Source organism: Rattus norvegicus, chromosome 15 (assembly GCF_021556685.1).
Source record: "Rattus norvegicus strain SHRSP/BbbUtx chromosome 15, alternate assembly SHRSP_T2T, whole genome shotgun sequence".
In the NCBI taxonomy this organism is placed as follows: domain Eukaryota; kingdom Metazoa; phylum Chordata; class Mammalia; order Rodentia; family Muridae; genus Rattus; species Rattus norvegicus.
In genome coordinates, this window is record NC_141548.1 from 57,350,001 (window position 1) to 57,368,573 (window position 18,573).

Genomic DNA, 18,573 nt, shown 5'->3' on the forward strand with positions numbered 1-18,573 from the left:
ATATAGTTCCTCATGTTGGGGCAACCCCTAGCCATCAAATTATTTTGCTGCAATTTTATTGTTGTAATTTTGCTACTATTATGGATCGTAATGTAAATATCTGATATGTAGATAGATTACCTGATCTGCCACCCCTAAGGGGTCTCTACCCACAGGCTGAGAACCATTGCTGCATTTCTTCATGGTGGGAAAGGATGCGTTCCCAGTCAGGAAGAGAGAGAGATGAGTGACCACCCTCTCTCCTGCTTAGCCAGTAGGACCTCAACCTACAGAATGCCTACATTTAGAATGGGTTCTCCCACCTCCATTATGAAGTTTAGAAAGTCCCTCACAGGCATGCCCAGAGGTTTGTCTTCTATGCAAGTCTAGTTCCTGTCAAGCTAATGTTAGCAATGATAAGTACTCCCCCCCCCCCCCGCTCCCAGCCCCTGTACAGCAGTATTTTAATACAGCAGGACCTGTAGTGGATGAATGGCAAGTACTTCTAGATGACAAAATGTTGTTTGGCCAGGGCTGTTTATAGTCAATCACTTAATTACATGGGGGAAACCAGGATGCTAAACTGTTTGCATAATTAGGATGGAGATTCATGTTACTTATTAATATGTGTTTATAAGTAAGCATCCCATAATAAAAGCAGGAAGGAAAATCCACCCAAATGGCAGGAATGGCCATTTGAAAATGGCAGAATTACATGAGTTGTAATTTCTCCCTTACACTCAGGTTAATTTTCCAGCTTTGGGGAAATGAATAGGTAATTATGTTTGCAGTCGTTGTGCTTTGGTTCAAGGATCCAGGGGTCAGTTTTCAACAGAATATAAGAGACATAAATCGTTCACTTGATTCAGTGCTGATGAAAGTAATCAGGTCTTGGGCTGGGAAGAGAATCCTAGCGGCCAGCCTGGCCATTCCTTGGGAAGTGAGTTTATCAAAGAAACCAGAAAGAAGAGCTCTGCTCCTGGGAGCCTTTGTTCAGCCTAGGCCTAGAAGGCAGAACTAGGGAAGGTGGGGTGGGGCCTGCATGCCTGACTCCCGAAGGGTTTTCCAGTGATTAAAAGGCTCTTTTCTACAGTCCTTAAGATGCCACCAAGAGGAGGAAAAGGGCCAAACTCAGTACTTCTTTTGTAGCCATTTGGGTTTTTACCTATTTCTGGATCTGGCTTTTATATACATATTTATTTGAATTTTTTTAAATTTCCAAAGGTTAGTTTGACAAGGAGATGACACTAGGGCTGGGCGGGTGAATGGGAAGGTAGGAACCCTTGTGCGCCCATTGCAAACAAGCCTGATCTACGTACTGGCTTAGTTCTTTTCAGTTCATTACTTTATAACGTTATGTATACGAGTGTTCTGCCTGCGTGCCCAGTGCCATGTGCATGCCCAGTGCTCACAGGAGCCAAAAGAGGGCAATGGATACCCTGGAACTGGAGCCCCAGATGGCTGTGAGGCACCATGTGAGGTGCTAGGAGTTGAGCCCTGCAGGAAGAGCAGTCAGTGCCGTTAACCACTGAGCCGTCTCTCCAGCCCCTGCATCACCATCTTCACAGTGACTATCAGGGAGACGCCATGGCTGCTATTGGGTTTCTCTTTCTCCTGTCCCTCCTCTTCCTTCTCTTTTTCCCCCTCTTCCTCCATATTTTTCTCTCAGCCTCCCTTTCACCTCCTCCCTTCTCATCTTTCTATTCTTCTTTTTCTTTTCCTGAAGAAATGGGTTGAGCTCGGCATCTTGGTGCACACCTTTGATCTCAGCACTCTGGAGGCAGAGGCAGGGGCAGGGGCAGGGGCAGGGGCAGGGGCAGGGGCAGGGGCAGGGGCAGGGGCAGGGGCAGGGGCAGGGGCAAGGTCAGAGGGTCTGTATGATTTCAAGGCCAGCTTGCTGGTCTACAAAGTGAGTTCCAGGACAGCGGGGCTAAGTAGAGAGACCCTGTCTCACGAGGGAAAGCAGGGACAAGAGGAGAAGAGAGGAAAGGAGATTGGAAGAGGAAAACAAGTTTTGGAAGAAAGCGCAGAACTCTCTCAAAGTCACAGTCACACACGCACACTCACTCGAAAGTCTGTGTAAAAGGTGAGGTTGCTCCAAGGTTACAGGACACCTCCTTTCCCCAACTGATTTCTCTATATAACTAGTGACTGCCCATAACCACAGATAATTATAATGGTGATGCAAAGAAAGGTGATGTGGGCTTTCCAGTTTCCCCAAGAAATCGACCCTGCCAATGTCTGCACAGGGTCCAAGTTGAAACACTCACTTTAACTTAAGCCAAGTTTATTGTAAATTCCTAAATCAAGCTCCCCACTGAGATACAGGCCTGGTTCTTTGTCCTCCCTGCCTCAGGGTTTACTGGATTAGATGTCAGAGCTGAGGATGGTTAGTGTTTTTAAAATGGTTACAGGGAGAGAGCTTCATAGAAATGCTAGGAAATCCAGCCGGCACTCAGAAGATGGGGAATTTTCCACAGTTTCCGTGCCAGAAAGGGAGTGTGAGCTCAGGTTACAAGGCCAAGTGCTGAAGGCTGGATTCCAAGCCCAGAGCCCAGTGCAGAGCAACCAGTTACAATGAGGACCAGCTTTTGTGCGTCTAAAGGCCTAGTGGATGTAGCCAAGAGTCTTGGACTAGATCCGATTGCTTTAAAAAAGAAAAGAAAAGAAAAACCCAGCAGTTTGGGACTCTTGCCAGGGATGCTGTATTCAGTTGGCATGTCTAGGGTGAGAGAATCGGGGGCTATGACAGTCCCCCCAGTGCCCTGCCTTCTGCTCAGCCTCTGGTCATTGAGCTTAATTTACTTGAGTCAGTAGCTTACGGCTCAAACAAATCGAAGACAGGAACTTGCAAAAGCCTCCTGTGTTGGGTATACCGTCCATCCTCAGACTCTCCCTAGCAGTTGTTAAACTTGAGCTAGGGAGAAAGAAACAAATCACCCAAAGCAATGACAGGAACCGATGGGCACCCAGGCAGCTCACACTGGGACCCACCTGAGGTGTATGGGTCTAGATGCTCAACCCGGTGGACAACTGTGGTCTTCCTTTGTATGCCAAGGGAGCCATGGAGTGTGGCCCCTTTACAGGCCCTTTGCAGCCCGTTACTCCCTACTATGAAGCCAATTGCTCTCTCTGGCAGGGAGGCTGATGTGGGCTTCCTGTCCTGCATTCACTGACACTGGTAAATTGTTGTGGTCAGTATGCTGCATACAGATTGGTCTGTAGGGCTCTTCTGAAGCACAAAGCAGCATAGGGGGTATCTTAGCAACCAGAGCTTGGCTTAAGCCACACACTGCACCCCCTTTTCTAACAGCATGTTTAGAACTTAGGACCCTCACCTGCATGTACTGCGTACACATTCCCCTCTCTGAACAATGCACTTAGGAACTTGTTGGCAACTAGGAACCCTGCACATATACCTGCTTTTTTCCTTTCATTAAAGCATTTACTTATTTTTGGGGGATGGATTCTTTGCCTGCATGTATGTCTGTGCACCATGTGTGTGTCTGGTGTCCACTCAAGCCAGAAGAGGGCATCAAATTCCATAGAACTAAGACAGTTGTGAGTTGCTATTTGGGTACTAGAATCAAATCCAGGTCCTCTGGAAGAGCATCCAGGGTGCTCTTGACTGCTGAGCCCTCTCCCCAGCTCCTGTACATACCTACTTTAAATGATGGGAATACGTTACTGCCTTTAGTAACCCTTTGACAGTGCCTCATGTCTATTAAGTGTCACAGAAACCAAGAGCGATGGGCTGATCTGGCCTGAACTAGATTAGGGTGCATGGTCAATAAAGCGAACTATGTCCTTTGAGTGAATGCTTAGGGAGAATTCCCTACCTACTGTCTTTATGCCCAGGCACATCTGGGCATTCTTATGGCTAAACTCGTAAGTCTCGTGTGGTGAACAGAGGCTTATGTAATCCAAGCCTGTGGTGACACAACTTCTCTTGAAACCCACAAAAGGGAGTTCCAAACAATAATCAGGGTTACCAAGTGCCCTTGTTCTCAGACCTGTTGTCACTCTTGATGGCCTGTCCCCCTTTGATCTGTACTGTCACTTTGCTTTGGAGTAAGTTTTCGTGCTACTTTGCAAATGGTGCGAGCCTTTATTTCAGTTTCTTGGCTAAGGGGTCAAGGGCTTGGAAATATTGGGCCTGACCCTGACCACTCATGGCGGCGGTGAAATGTGCCACCGGACAGAAGAACTGATAACGTCGTAGCAAAGTTCGGAACCCTGATAAAACTCATAGTTGAGAACAGAGGCTTCGGTCTAGTTCCCGACCAGATTCCTGTCCTGGAGCATGTCCCACTAAGAGGACCGTGACAAACCCCCAGGTAGCATAGAGACCAGGGTTCTTTCTTTTTTGAGACAAAGACTCACTATGTAACCCTGGCTGGCCTGCTGCTCACAGAGATCTGCCTACCTCTGCCTTCCAAGTGCTGGGGTTAAAGGAGAGACACTGTGCCTGGCTGCGAACACTTTTAATATTGTTTCTTTTTATGTTACATATATGCATGTACCATACATATGTGTGCTTGGTGTCTGCAGAGCCAGAAGAGGGGTCCTTTGGAGCTGGTATCACAGATCACTGAGAGGTCACCATATGGGTGATGGCAACTGAGCCTGGGTCCTCTAGAAGAGCAGCACGTGCTCATGACCAACCACCGAGCCATCTCTCCAGCACTGGCCTTGGCCTTGCTGTGTGTTTTCTAGTAGGCTTTTTTTTTTTTTTTTTTGGTTGATGAGGAGAAACTTGAGGAAAGAGGAATACAATCCAGCAGTAGGCCAGACACGGACTTCTTGGGTCTGAAATCTTGGCAGCAGAATGATTCCACGTGTCTCTGTTATCTCCAGGAGAGCCTATCTGGGAGGGTAAGGGCTGCCTCTGAGAAGCCAAGCTTTTCATCATGCTTTTATGACTGCTTAGCCAATGTGGACAGAATTTCACTCCCCCTTTTATGATTTTACTTGTGTTACCTGACATCTGTCTCTTTTCAGTCTGTGAAAGATGCCACTGTTTCTGCCACAACTTAAGTAAGAGGTAAAATGATCTTGATTTTCTACATAGAAATTCATTTTCATGAACTTTCCCAACGCTTTCCAAACCTAAGAATTACATCGAAAGCTCCCTTTTCTAATAACTTAGGTTATTATTAAATTACAACAACAACAACTACTACTACTACTACTACAACTACTACTACTACTTGTTTTTTGGAGACAGGGGTTTCGTGTGTGTGTGTGTGTGTGTGTGTGTATGTGTGTCCCTGGCTGTCCTTGAACTCACTCAGTAGACCAGGATAGCTTCAAACTCAGAGATCTGCCTGCCTCTGCCTCTGAGTGCTAGGATTAAAGATGTGCACAGCCATTGCTCAGCAATTATTTTTTGTTCATGTGTATGCCTGTGTGTGTGGTGTGTGTGTGTGTGTGTGTGTGTGTGTGTGTGTGCGCGTGCGCGCGCATATGCACAGGTGTGCATGTCATGACTCATATGTGGAAGTCAGAGGACAATTTGTGGGCCTCAGCTCCCTAACCATGTGGATCCCATGAATCAAACTCAGATCGTCAGGCTCGGTTACCTTGCTGGTTATCCTCCTGTAAGATTTGAAGAACAGTAGCACTCCACCTGATTTCATTTCTTAAAGAACAGAAAAAAAGAAAAAAGAAAAGACTATACTTTGACAAAGAGTTAGTTACTTAGATGAAAAGATTCCAGGTGACCAGGGTAATGTACTAAAACGTCTTCAGAATCTAGAGCATTTACTGAATGTTGGACAACGTCCATTAAGTAAGAAAGTTGCGTATCACAAAACCAGCATATCCTGTGCCAGGCCAGACAGCAAGCAAGTTTTATTTCAGGATACGAAGATGGACCACCTGCCCGCCCTTGGGTGCAGGAAAAGTGGTGTGGGCTAACTGGCCTGCAGCCTGACCCCTCCTCAGCCTGTGCTGGCCACTCAAGGATCTGCCTGGCCACCCAAGTCTCAAGGCAAGAGCCACAAACTAAGGCCAACAGGGGCTAATGACCCCAGCTGGCCCCAGCACACCCTTGTGCTTGCTCAGGGCTGAGACCACGTGTGGGACCTTGGCATCACACAGATTCATGTCATAAGAAGGCTGGACCAATGGCTCGGTTTGTCTCTAATACACATTCAGTGACTTTGTCCCTGGTTGTCAGTGCTACACTTAAAGGCGAAAACATCATATCGGTTACTGGGAAATTGTCCTGATATCTGTAGTATGAGGAAATGGATAGCATTGTTTCTTGGGTATAAACAGAGCTCAGCTATTTATTGAGAACTGTTCGTGTGTTCCTGCTTCTTGATTGACTGTGTACTTGGCACACGCAGCAACTGGCTTGGGTTTGTGTGTTTATCATGGTTCCTACCTCCCACCCCCCACAGCCAAAGGGAACAAACCATCACTAAGAGTTTATTCACCAAGATAGTTATGATAATCTTAAATTTCCAGCTAGGGCCCGTTGAGACTGTCCCTTCAGAACCAGAGTCACTCTCAGGGATGAATTTCAGCAGTGACAGAGCCTCTGGAAGCCTCGGTACAGACCCATGGTCCTCTTTTTCTGTTTTCTTTTTTTGGGACAGGGTCTCACTGTGTATCTCTGGCTGTCCAGGAACTCACTATGTAGACCCAGCTGGCCTCAAACTCACACAGATCCACCTGTCTCTGCCCCCTGGGTGCTGGGATAGAAGGTGTGTATCACTATGTCCAGTTGCTACAGTCCTCCTTAGGAGCTGTTATTGCAAGCTGGGAAGTATCCAGAGGGACTTCCATTTGCCCTCCGCTCTTTCTTGTATTCGACCTTCTCCACTAAGAGAAAAAAAAAAAAGCCAAGCCAAACATGGTGGCTTGCAACTGCAATCCCAGCACCTGGGAGTGCAAGCCAAAGATGTTTGGCTATACCATGATCCTAGGCTAGCCTGAAAAATGGAAGAAGCTATCAAAAACCAAACCAAAAGTAAAAACAAAACCCCAGGTTCCCCTTGTAGTTTGTAGAGATCACGCACTGGTTCTTTCCCATCTAACACCCCACGCAATGGCAGTTAAGAGCCTTCCCAGGACTTGCACACAGGATTCCCTCTCTCCAACCTGGTCTGGGTAGCAGACACTGGGATCAAAATTCTCACATGTGTGTGGAGCTTAACTTTGAATGACTTATATGGCTTGAGTCTGGAAGTTTCTGTAAGGCTGGTTATGAGGGTTTGGAAGTCAAGGAACTTCAAGTGGGATGTTTAGATGAATTATCCCGAACCAGACAGGCCTCCTGATGCCCAAGGAGCCATTACCAGGTTTATATTGGCCCATGGAAAAGACTGACTGAATAAGGCTCCCATTGCATGGAGTCTGGGGAAATCCCAAACCACTTGGATATACAAACTCTAGCTAAGCTTGCTCTGGCTGTCCGTGCCTCTCAGGTCCAAAGGGATCACATCTGGAGAAGATCCTGCCCCTGAAGCCATTGTCCCCTAGTTAGAACTGAGCAGGAAAAGCTCCTGTGCTCTAGGGCTCCAGGGTCCCCCATGACTTTCTTAAATCCAGTTTTCCTCTCAGTGAGGCCCACTATTTCCTGCAGTACTGTCCCAAGCCATGGGAGCAAGTGGCCCATCCCAAGGCTGGGAAACTTTTTTTTTTTTTTTTTTTTTTTTTGGTCTCTGATTATAGCCGATGGTCTTGGAAGGATGGGGGCAGCCTGGAGTCTGGCCCACTCTCAAGGCTTTTAAGTCCTTAGTCATCAGTAAACAGCTATAATGCTTAGTGTCTGGGTACAGCTCTCTTCTGCTGGGTCCTCCTGTGGTTGCCATGGATACAGCTTTGTCTTTGGAGGCCCACAAGCAAGGAGGATTTAAGTAAATCCTGACGGGTCAACATTTCCATAATACTGGAAAGAAGAAAAAAAAAAACAGAAAGAAAAAGACATTTTCTTAAATAATTCCAACGAAATCCTTAAACAGTTGCAAATAATGGCCAGAATACCAGCAAAATTCTCAAACTTTCATGGCCAGAACCTAGAGGGATCTATGGTTTAAACAAGTGTTCAGGATTGGAAAGACAAATTCTATTAATGGTTCTAATGGTGGAAGTGGAAATGATTGTATTCCGCCCCCTCCACTGTTTCGGACAATAAAAAGTTACATTGTTTTTTTTTTTTTCTTTCTTTCTTGCCAGTGCTTATTTTCCAGAATGTTCTTAACCCATTGATATATGTCCTATTCCAGCCAATACATGAACCTGTGTCCCAAGCAAGCAGTGGTGTTTCTGCCTGCCTCTGGGGATTTGGTGACATTTGATAATGGTGATGGAAGATGGACAGATGGATTTAAGAAGCTCTGAAAGAAACGGAAACTACATGGTTCTGCATTGTAACCAAACAACTCATGTGTCTGTGACAATGTGTGCACTCCTTGGGTGGCTCGTAAGTCACTTAAGAGGAGAGACTGTGAGCGCTTCCCTAGCAAGGGCAAGGCCCTGGGTTTGGTCCCCAGCTCCGAAAAAAAAGAAAAGAAAAAAAAAAAAAAAAGAGGAGAGACTGTGGCTTGGTGAAGCAGAGGTCACAGGCCAGGAGCCTGAATGTAGGCTTAACTCCTTTATGTTTTGGGTCTTTGCTCAAGAAACGCATTATTTAGGGGACTGTTCTTTGTAGCATGTTTCAGAAGACCATGCTGCCTTGGTCAGGGGGAACGCAGAGGCTTCTGGGATGAAGACACCAGGCATGCTGGATCCCTGGCACCCCCCTCATCTTGGAAGACATTTCCATAGTGTTTTGTTCTGTGGCCAACACCAGGAGGCTGCCCCTCCTTTCCCTTCAACATCTAGCCTTTGCCATCTATCCTCCTTGCCTCCCAGTCAGGAACTGCAGTCACCCAGGGACCTTCTCAACTGGAGTGAGGAAAAGGTGGTGCTAACTTCCTTTGGTGTGCTTGAGTTCTCACACCTTTGTATGTAGACACCAGATTAGTTCTCAGCCTCTGCTTGCTCGCCAGCCTCAAGAGTCCTCCCCGGTCTCCACTATTATGTCACCTGGCAATCATTGGAGCGTTCACATGGACAATGAGACACTTGTCCTGCTCCAAATGCTCCCATTCAGAGCCCTCTGTGCAGTTTAGAACAGAGTGGGTGGTGACAGTGTCTGCCACCCCCACTCCAGTCATCGGGCGGTCATAATTGTGCTGCGTCTGGCAGTCTGGGAGAAATCAGCCACCACGCTGACCAGGTGGAAGTCAACCAAAGTTGCCACATCCAGGTGCAAATGCCCTGGGGGCCTAGCTCATGCTGCCTTGAGGGGACAGCGCATAGACAGATGGCTGCCAGGGAAGCCACACTGAAGGGGCGATCTTACCTTGGCCAGGCCTGTTTTGAGTTGGGTTTGAGAGCACTAAGGTGGCTTTGAAGGAGAAGATGAGTAGACCAGTCGCTGTTGAGGGTTTGAAAGGTCGTCTTTGACTCTCAGGGGAATCCTGATCCTCATAGTTTCCAGATGGTTCTTCTAGGGCTACCCCTGAATGAGATTGACTCCGTGGAAAAGCTAAGGGCTAAACTAGTCCTTTCTGGCCTCAGCTGCACAGAGTCAGCTTTCATCTGGCTTAAATGGACTTTGTAAAAATGGGAAAGAGTCCAAGGTTTGGGTTTTAAGTCGACTTGCGCATAGTGAACTTCGGGTGATGCCCTAACCTGTATCGTGACCTCTTTGAATCCCAACCAAAGAGCACTGGGAGGAAGCAGTGAAGGAAGCGGCGTGTTGCCGGGGCAATTGAGACCAACCTTAAACAAACACAAGCTAAGATGAAAGGATGGGAGGGCGCGGTAGGTGGCAAAAGGTCCAAGAAGCAGGGATCTGTGTTAGTGTCAGAAACGGCTCAGGTCCAGAATGGGCAAAGCCTTGTGAAAGAGCAACTGCGGGGAGAATAAAGCCGCAAAGTCTGAGAAGCAACTTCGCGGAAGTGGTCTCATGCATCCCCACGATGACCCTGGGAGTGGGGATGGGAGTCATTATCCTCTGAGCTTGTAGGGGCTTCCCAGTGGCAAAGCTGGGATTGGAGTCTAGATCATCTCCGACCACGTGTTAGGCTCTTCCTACGGCGGTGCGTTATGTTCTGTGCCACGTAGCTCAAAGGCTCTTTTTGACGCTGGGTGAGAAGCATGAGAGGGAGGATCTGACCCAGGAGGAGTGGGATGCTCCCATCTTTCCCTTCAGCGTTCATCAGGAAGTAAAACTATCGCGTATGCGTATTTGTCTGTGCGTATCTGTGTACCATGTGCATGCAGTGCCTACGGAGGCCTCAAGGGGGCATAAGATCTCCTGGCAATGGAGTTGTAGACAGTTGTAAGATGTCATGAGGGAGCTGGGAATTAAGCCTGGGTCCTCTAGAGGAGATGCCAGTGCTCTTAACCACGAGGCCATCTTTCTAGCCCCACATCCCTTTGCCCCCATCCCTCCTCAGCAAGTCTTTTGAGGAGTGTTGAGCACTCTGAGATCCAAGGCCTGGCTTTCTCCCTCTGTGACTTCCATAGCTCCATCCATCCAGAACTTACTTGCTTGGTGTCTCTGTTACTCACCAGCCTTACGTTTCTTGGATAGAGGAGCCATGGTCCCTCCTCCACCCACAGCACAGACTGACCAGGAATGTGCCAGCAATCATGGCTGTGACATGGCAGCAATGCCACAAGAAACAGTGACGTTGTCCTGACTTAGCACACACAGACAGAAGGTAGAGTCTGACTCCACGTGCTGATATCAGTCCCAGAGGTATTCAGAGGTTCTCCTAAAGTCCAGAGATGCAGAGTGAATTCCACAACTCCTCTCATCTATGGTACAAATCTGGCAGAAACTCACAGCGGCTGTTGGACTTTAGGCTGTGATGAAAGCCCAGAGAAAGAGGATGGGGGCAATGCCCCCTTTCAGATTCCCAGGCCTGCTTCTTAGGTAAGTTGTTACATTAAACATTGGGCATCTTAAGAGAAGTTTTACACTGGGTGCTGTGGGGAAGGGTGTTCCCTAGCAACGGAGAAGCGCACATTCAACTCTGTATAGTTCAGCATGGCGGCCAGTCCATACTCACTGTCGTGTTTGCCTGAATTGTGTTGTTAGAGTATTGGCTGAGGACTTTAAGTGATGCAGGGATGTGGGCATGAACCTTGCTTTCCAGAAAGTTCTTCAGCTCCTCTCTTCTTGTTGGGAAGTTGAATGCAGCCTTTTCGTGTCTGTATGTATTCTTGAGGGTCTGGAAAGAACAGATGTGGACACGTCTTATGCTCTTTCCTATAGTTACTTCACTGTAGTCTTGTATTTTCTATCTGCTCCTCATTATTACTTAGGACATCGGCATCTGCTCCTTGCCCCAGGCCATCACCCCCAGGATTGGCCTTGTGTTACCAGAGCCTCTGTACAGAACAGTGAGTGTCTCTGGAGAGAGTCTCCCTGGCTGTGGAAGTCTATGGTTTCATTTGTGTGTGTGTGTGTGTGTGTGTGTGTGTGTGTGTGTGTTTACACATGTGAAGGTGAAGGTGCATTTGTATACGTATGCATGTGCATGCATGTGGGGGCCAGAGGTTGACATCAGTTGTTTTTCTGGATTGTTCTCCACACTATACATTGAGGCGAGGTTTCTCACTTGAAGCCAGTGACTGCTGATTCAGCAAGCCCAACCCCCGCTCTTTGTCCAGCAATCCTTGGCCTCTGCAGGGATTCCATGGAGTGGAAGGCTGCCACGCCTGGCCAGAATTTACCCAGGTTCTAGGAATCTGAGCCCTGGTCTTTTCTGTTGCACAACAAGTGTTATAACCAGCTTATTTTTTGACCTAAAGTCTTTCACAAAACCTGGAACTCATTGATCTGTCTAGACTTGTTAGCCAGCAAGCCCCAGGGGTCATCCTCTTATTCTGCTTCCCCAGTGCTGGGGAGTATGGATGTGCACCACTGCTCCAGTCTTTTCGGTGGGTTCTGGGAATCAAACTCAGGCCCTCAGATTTGTGTGGCAGAGCCATCTCCCCAGCCCTGAGGATTGTGTTTTCTTTCTTTTATTTTTTAAATTAATTTGTTCATTTTATGTATATGAGTACACTGTAGCTGTCTTCAGACACCAGAAGAGGGCATTGGATCCCAGATGGTTGTGAGCCACCATGTGGTTGCTGGGAATCGAGCTCAGGACCTCTGAAAGAGCAGTCAATGTTCTTAACTGCTGAGCCATTTCTCCAGCCCAGATTGTGTTTTCTTATACATACAGTACACATCACAGTCTGAGATGGGTGATTTTCTCTGTTCTCCCTTCCCTTCTCCTGTATGTCTCCCTCCAACTAAAGTAGGACAGCCATGTCCTTCTCTGTCAGTCTCCTGTGTATCCCCCATGCCTTGGAGAACTTGAGAGGGCTCTGAGCATCTGTTGCTTGAGCTGGTGACTGCTAGCTTACTTTTTTGGCTGCCTTGGCTCAGGCTACTCAGGGACACGAAAATCATCTGTTTACAACAAATGGGGACTAGTCGTGAGCAAACCGAGATGACTTCAAAGGGCTTTGATATCAGCAAAGAGTATTAATGTTTCAGGGGGACGCTAGCGACCTGAAAACAAGTTGGTGAGCAGCCCAGATCACAGGTTCTGGAGACATCTCTAAAGCCGGGTTTCCATCTTGGAGCAGTAAATGACACCCCAGGGAAAGCTGAGAAAAAGAAGCCGGGTAAGTTCCCTCAGGGAATGTGAAAAGGCGCTACTGGAGCCAGATAAGCCTGCACAGGGCCTCTGATATAGCTATTGCTACAAAATAGCTATTACCCAGGCGATGTTGTTGCCTGATTGGTATCCATTACCGGTTCAAGGCTGGGTTGGAGAGAAGGCAGGTGGATACAAAGCAACTTGACTGGCAGAAGAGGCAGAGGGAAATGGTCCTGGGAGGTACTGGCTGAGCCTCCATATTCCTAGGGGTTTTACAGAAGAGCGTGGACAAACTCCTTTCTTTCCAAACCTCAGTTTGGCAACATGGAGAAGGAAAAGGTGGGAAGAGGTGGAGCCTTCTCCTGCCCTCCTCTGAACTCACGGCAGCTATGCCAATGTTGCCTGATGCCTTCTGCCTCTGCCATTGTTGGACACTGTTCTCATCTGCATGGTGGGCATCTCAGTGGTGGCGTTTGGCTCTGGAGAGTTGAAAGGGAAAGGGTTGCCATTGTTCAAGCTCATTCTTGGGAAGTGGAAAACATAACTTTGGTTCACTTCCTGTTGTCCAGAACTTTGCCTGGCATCTGGGTGATGTGGCCTTTAATTGGATCAGTTGGAACTAAGACCAGGAATGTACCAGGAGACAGCTCCTGTCACGGTGAGCTTCAGCCATCAACTAAAGATCAGATTGGCCTGTAGCCACATCTACGAGGCATTTTCTTAATTATTTTTATTATTTTGCTTTTTAGTGGATATTTTCTTTATTTACATTTCAAATGTTATTCCCTTTTGTGGTTTCCCCTCCAGGATCCCCCTCTCCCATATTTCTTCCCCCTGCTTCTATGAGGGTGCTCCCCCATTCACCCACCCACACCCACCTCACCGTCCTGTATTCCCTTACACTGAGGTATTGAACCTTCACAGGAACAAGGGCTTTTCCTGTTGATGACAGATAATGCCATCCTCTGCTAGATATGGGGCTGGAGCCATTGGTCCCTCCATGTGTACTCTTTGGTTGGTGGTTTAGTCCCTGGGAGCTCTGGGGGGTCTGGTTGGTTGATATTGTTGTTCTTCCTATGAGGTTGCAAACCCCCTCAGCTCCTTCAGTCCTTTCTCTAACTCCTTCATTGGGGTCCCCATGCTCAGTTCAATGGTTGGCTGCAAGCATCCACATCTGTATTTGTCAGGCTCTGGCAGAGCCTCTCTGGACACAGCTATATCAGGCTCCTGTCTTGGCCTTCGAAATATTGTCTGGTTTTGATGTCTGTATATGGGCTGGATCCCCAAGTGGGGCAGTCTCTGGATGGTCTTTCCTTCAGGCTCTGCTCCATACTTTGTCCCCTTATTATTATTTTGTTCTTTGAGAAGGGTTTCTCTCTGTAGCCCTGGCTGTCCTGGAACTTGTTCTGTAGACCAGACTGGCCTCCAATTCAGAGATGGGCCTGCCTCTGCCTCTGAAGTACATGGATTAAAGGCAAGGTCCAACACTGCTCGACAATTTTCTTAATTATTAGTTTGTGCAGAAGTGCCTGGCCCACTGTGGGCAGTGCCATTCCTGGGCAGGTGGACTTGGGCGTCTAAGTGAAGTAGCTGAGCAAGCCAGAGATGAAGAGCAGCGTCTTTCACAGTGGCTGCCTCCGTTCCCACTCCAGATCCTTCCTTGAGTTCCTGCCCGACTTCCCTTGATGATGCAATGTAGCCTGTAAGCCAGACAAAGCCTTCCTGCCCCCAAGCTGTGTTTGGTTGTGGTGTTTATGGAAATGGAAGCAGAAAGAAGGGAGGGCAGGGGAGTGGAGGAAAGAGACCAAAGAGAGGGAGGGAGGGAGGGAGAGAGAGGGGGGGGGGAGAGAGAGAGGCAACAGCAACAGAGGACAAAGTAGAAGAGTACCTCTTCAACAGACTGGAGGACATCATGGCAAAGGCTGAAAAATATTAGTGGGAGCTCTTCCGTGAACCCTGGGGGAGCAAAATCCAGAGACAGAGAGACAGCTGACTGACAGGTCTCTGCAGAGGAACTAATTGGATGAAGTCACATTTAAAAAAACAAAAAGAAAAAGAAGCCCCTAAAAACTTTGCTAGAAGAAGGATCAAGGGTTAGCAATAATAAATTATACATATATATTTAATTTGTATGTATTTTGCTTGCTTAATTTGAGACAAGGTCGAATACTATTGTCCAGGCTGGTCTGGAGCCAGAGCTGGCCTTGAACTCCTGGCAATGCTTCTGCCTTAGTCTCTTGAGAGCTGGGATTACAAATGGAAGCAGAAAGAAGGGAGGGCAGGGGAGTGGAGGGAGGAGACCAGAGAGAGGGAGGGAGAGAGAGAGACAGACAGACAGACAGAGAGAGACAGAGACAGACAGAGAGAGACAGAGAGAGAAAGAGAGAGACAGAGAGGAAGGCTGGAGGCTGGACAGCTGAATCCTTTCATACACAAATCAACCAGTGTTTTAAAATTAAAGCAATGAGAAACTTATATTTACAGTTTGTATTCACCCCTTAAGGCTACAAATATCCGAGTGTAGGTGACTTAAAACAATAGAAATTCTCTCTAACGTAGATATGGAGGTCAAAACCTCACAAAGATGTAGAGACAACCTTAATTTACCACAGGCAAAAACAGGAGAGTAAGCTTATGCGACATTTTTAATGATAGTGCCCCTGTCTCCCTAAAGATACTAATTATGCTTATTATGCAGATGCGGTGGTCATGGTCATTGGTCCTGCCAGTCATGTCCTCTCTAGGAACGAACAGGGAGCTGTCTCACTTATGAGCCTATAAATCCTCTGCTTCTTACAAAAAAGTTCCTCAGCTTGACTGGAAGAGGTAGACATTTTCTCTTTCCTTAAGCCCTCTTTTTCCTCCGTCCCATGTTTATTTTTGTGCTGCCGGAGAGAGCTGGACATTTGCCTGGCTTGAACTTTGGCCAAAACAAAGGATTTGTACCCATGATTTGGGAAGGGAAAGAAGAAAATGTATTGCTTGTCAAGAGAACAACTGAGAAATTCATTTAGGTTTCAGGCAAGGACTGGGAGGTTGGAGAGGGTGGGGGTTAGAGCAAACTATCTCTGGGGCAGCCAGAGAGCAAACACAGCCTGCAGCTCCTTGGGATACATTTGCTTTGCTCAATAAGCCTTTATCCAGGACCTACCATGGGGCAGGTGGGGAGATGGAAATAAGTTTTTTAAGATTAGGCAAGTGGCTAGGGCAGTCCATCTCTTAATTTTTTTTGGGGGGGGGGTTGGTATGTGTTTGTGTGTGTGTCCGTGTCTGTGTCTGTGTTCGTGTCCGTGTGTGTGTGTGTGTGTGTGTGTGTGTGTGTGTGTGTATGTGTGTGTACTTGTGTCTGCAATGGTGTATTTTTGGAGGTTAGAGGATAACTTTTAGGAGTCAGTTCTCTCTTCCACCACGAGAACCCTGGGATCAAACTACAGTCACCAGATTTAGCAGCAAGCACTTTTACCTGCTGAGTCTTCTTACCTGCTCTGGAAATTATTTTTGTTTAGAAAGGATCTATTACTGTTCAATAGGAAGGCTGGCGATTTAATCAGTGCCTTTGCTCACTCATTCATCAAATAGTCACCGAGTCTTTCTCATGTGCCGGAGACCATGCGGCTATGGGGATGGCTTGGTCAGTCAAGTGCTTGCCATGCAGGGATGCGGACCTAAGTGTGACCCTAGAGGGGTCAAAAAGTGGACCAGGTAGAGCCACTTGAGACCTCAGCACTGCAGATGTGGAGACAGCGGTTCCCTGGGATCAAGGGCCAGGCGTCTCGGACTACTTGGTGAGACTGAGCCCAATCAGAGATGCCACACATGGACATGTACCCACAGGCAACTGCACATATATGAACATGCAAATACATGTGCACACAGGCAAAAGAAAAGGCAAGTGAGTGAAGATTTCTATCCTCCATGGTTGTAACAGAGGAGGACTGGGTCACTCGGGTGGAACTTGCTTCATTCTACCTACAGTTGATGAAGCCGTTTCTTTAAATGTTGGGGAACTTTATATGTGACAGTCATTGTTGCTGTGTTCTGAAAGTGAGCTGGCCTGGCAGAGCCATTTTAAATGATAAAATGACGGGTTTTGTTAGACTTCTTCTTAGTCATGTGCTCTCAAAGTTTCTAGTTCTTTCTGCAGTGTCCCCTCTAGCTTGTGTTATGGTGTGGTGAGAAACACCATAACCAAATAGCAACTTGGAGATAAATGGTTTATTTTATGTTATAGCGCCCTGGTCATGGTCTGTTCCTGAGGAAAGTCAGGGCAGGAACCCGGAGGCAGACACTGAAGCTGAGACTGTGGAGTGATGCTGCTTTTTTTTTTTTTTTTTCCGGAGCTGGGGACCGAACCCAGGGCCTTGCGCTTCCTAGGTAAGCGCTCTACCACTGAGCTAAATCCCCAGCCCCTGTGATGCTGCTTTAATGCTCACTTTTTATGGGTTGCTCAGCTTGCTTTTTTATACAACCTAGAGCCACTGCCTAGGGGATGGTGCTGCCCGCAGTGGCCTGAGCCCTCCTACACCACTCATTAATTAAGAAAATGCTTCCATAGACCTGTCTATAGGCCAATCTGATGGGGGAAGTTCTTCTACTGAGGCTCCCCCTTCAAAGGCGACTCTAGTTGTGTTGACCAAAACTAACTAGCACCAGCCTCCTTATCCATAGCCGCTAAGCTACAACTCTCTCTCCACCTTGTCCGTTTTACACATACCTCCTCAAGCCAAGTCATCTCAGTGTCTCCACCAATTATGTCTCCATCGATATGACAAGTGCCAAGGCCTGTCCTCACCTGGCTGAGCCTTGGTATTTCTCTAGGACTCTGAGGAGCAGAGCAGGAAGCCACTGCAGTCTTACATGGACTCTGTGGACAAGAGGCAGGAAGAGAAGTAATGCGGCAAAGGGCAGGGCTGGAAAGGGTAGGAAGGGGCAGGAAGAGGCTTCTCCCTGTGTGTTTTCTTCAGCCACTTCACCATCAAGCTGAGGTGTCTCCTCCTAGGCTACACTTCTAGTTCTCAAGTCATGGGGATCCATCAGAGCCATCCCTGGAGGACTCAAGACAACACAGTCAGTCAGGTGGTTCTGGGGCGGGGAGAGGTGGACAGCGGGAAGGAGGGAGAGAGGGGAGGGAGACACCCCTCCTCCATTCTCCTTTCTGCCTGTAGAGGTTCCCTGGTTGGGTCCGCCCTTGCTGGCCATTGAGTCTCTGTTTTCTGTGAGAAACAGTGAGTCAGAAGGCTAGGGCTTGGCCTCCCTATGCTCTGGTGGTGTGAGAGGCACAGCCTCAGCCCCCACATCTGCTAAATGAAACATGCTTACCCAATAATCGGCCGCAGATTGCTGTGTCATGGTGACACCCACTGTCGGGTGTGCTTCCACTTCTAACCGGGTTCTGGTTACACTGTTCCTCACTGGGGCCTCACTACCCGGCCCCTCCCCCTGCCCAGATCCCTGTCCACTCTGCAATGAAGACATTGAGGGCCATCACTAATTCACCAGGTGTCCTCCTGCAGCCGGGCATGCATTTTTAATTTACATGTAGATCAAGAGTCAGGTGACATAGCCCTGCCCCTTGCTCTGGCCTCCTGGACGCATCCACACTCAGCTGTGAGCTGTTATTCTAGCTACCTCCCTGCAAAGCTGCACTTGCCACTTATTTGAAACCAGCTCTAAATATTTCAAAGCATTTAAAAATAGTCTGGAATTAATTTTAGGCTGAGTGCCTTCATTACGTGATTAAGAGTTCCTATACAGTTTTAAGTCCAGATCCCAATTTTATAATTGAAAACTAAGACTCGGAGATATGAAAATCATCTCCTCAAGGTCACACAGCAAGTCTGTAACAGGACTAAATGAAAACATCATGGTTCTTCTCCGTCTCAGGTATATGCTCCTGCATTGTAGGTGGATGACTCTGAAATGCTTTATT

The 18,573-nt window shown here is 47.7% G+C and overlaps 1 long non-coding RNA gene across 1 annotated transcript; it reads right to left on the reverse strand.

Annotated features, from left to right (window-relative positions):
* Nucleotides 1–5,800: 5,800 nt before the first annotated feature.
* On the reverse strand, nucleotides 5,801–18,047 carry LOC120097047 (uncharacterized). Its single transcript, XR_015638352.1, has 4 exons — nucleotides 17,964–18,047; nucleotides 17,359–17,508; nucleotides 9,338–11,219; nucleotides 5,801–7,879 (listed from the first exon to the last, which is right to left on the reverse strand). It is a non-coding gene; the product is annotated as an uncharacterized LOC120097047 (long non-coding RNA).
* Between the last annotated feature and the right edge of the window lie 526 nt (nucleotides 18,048–18,573).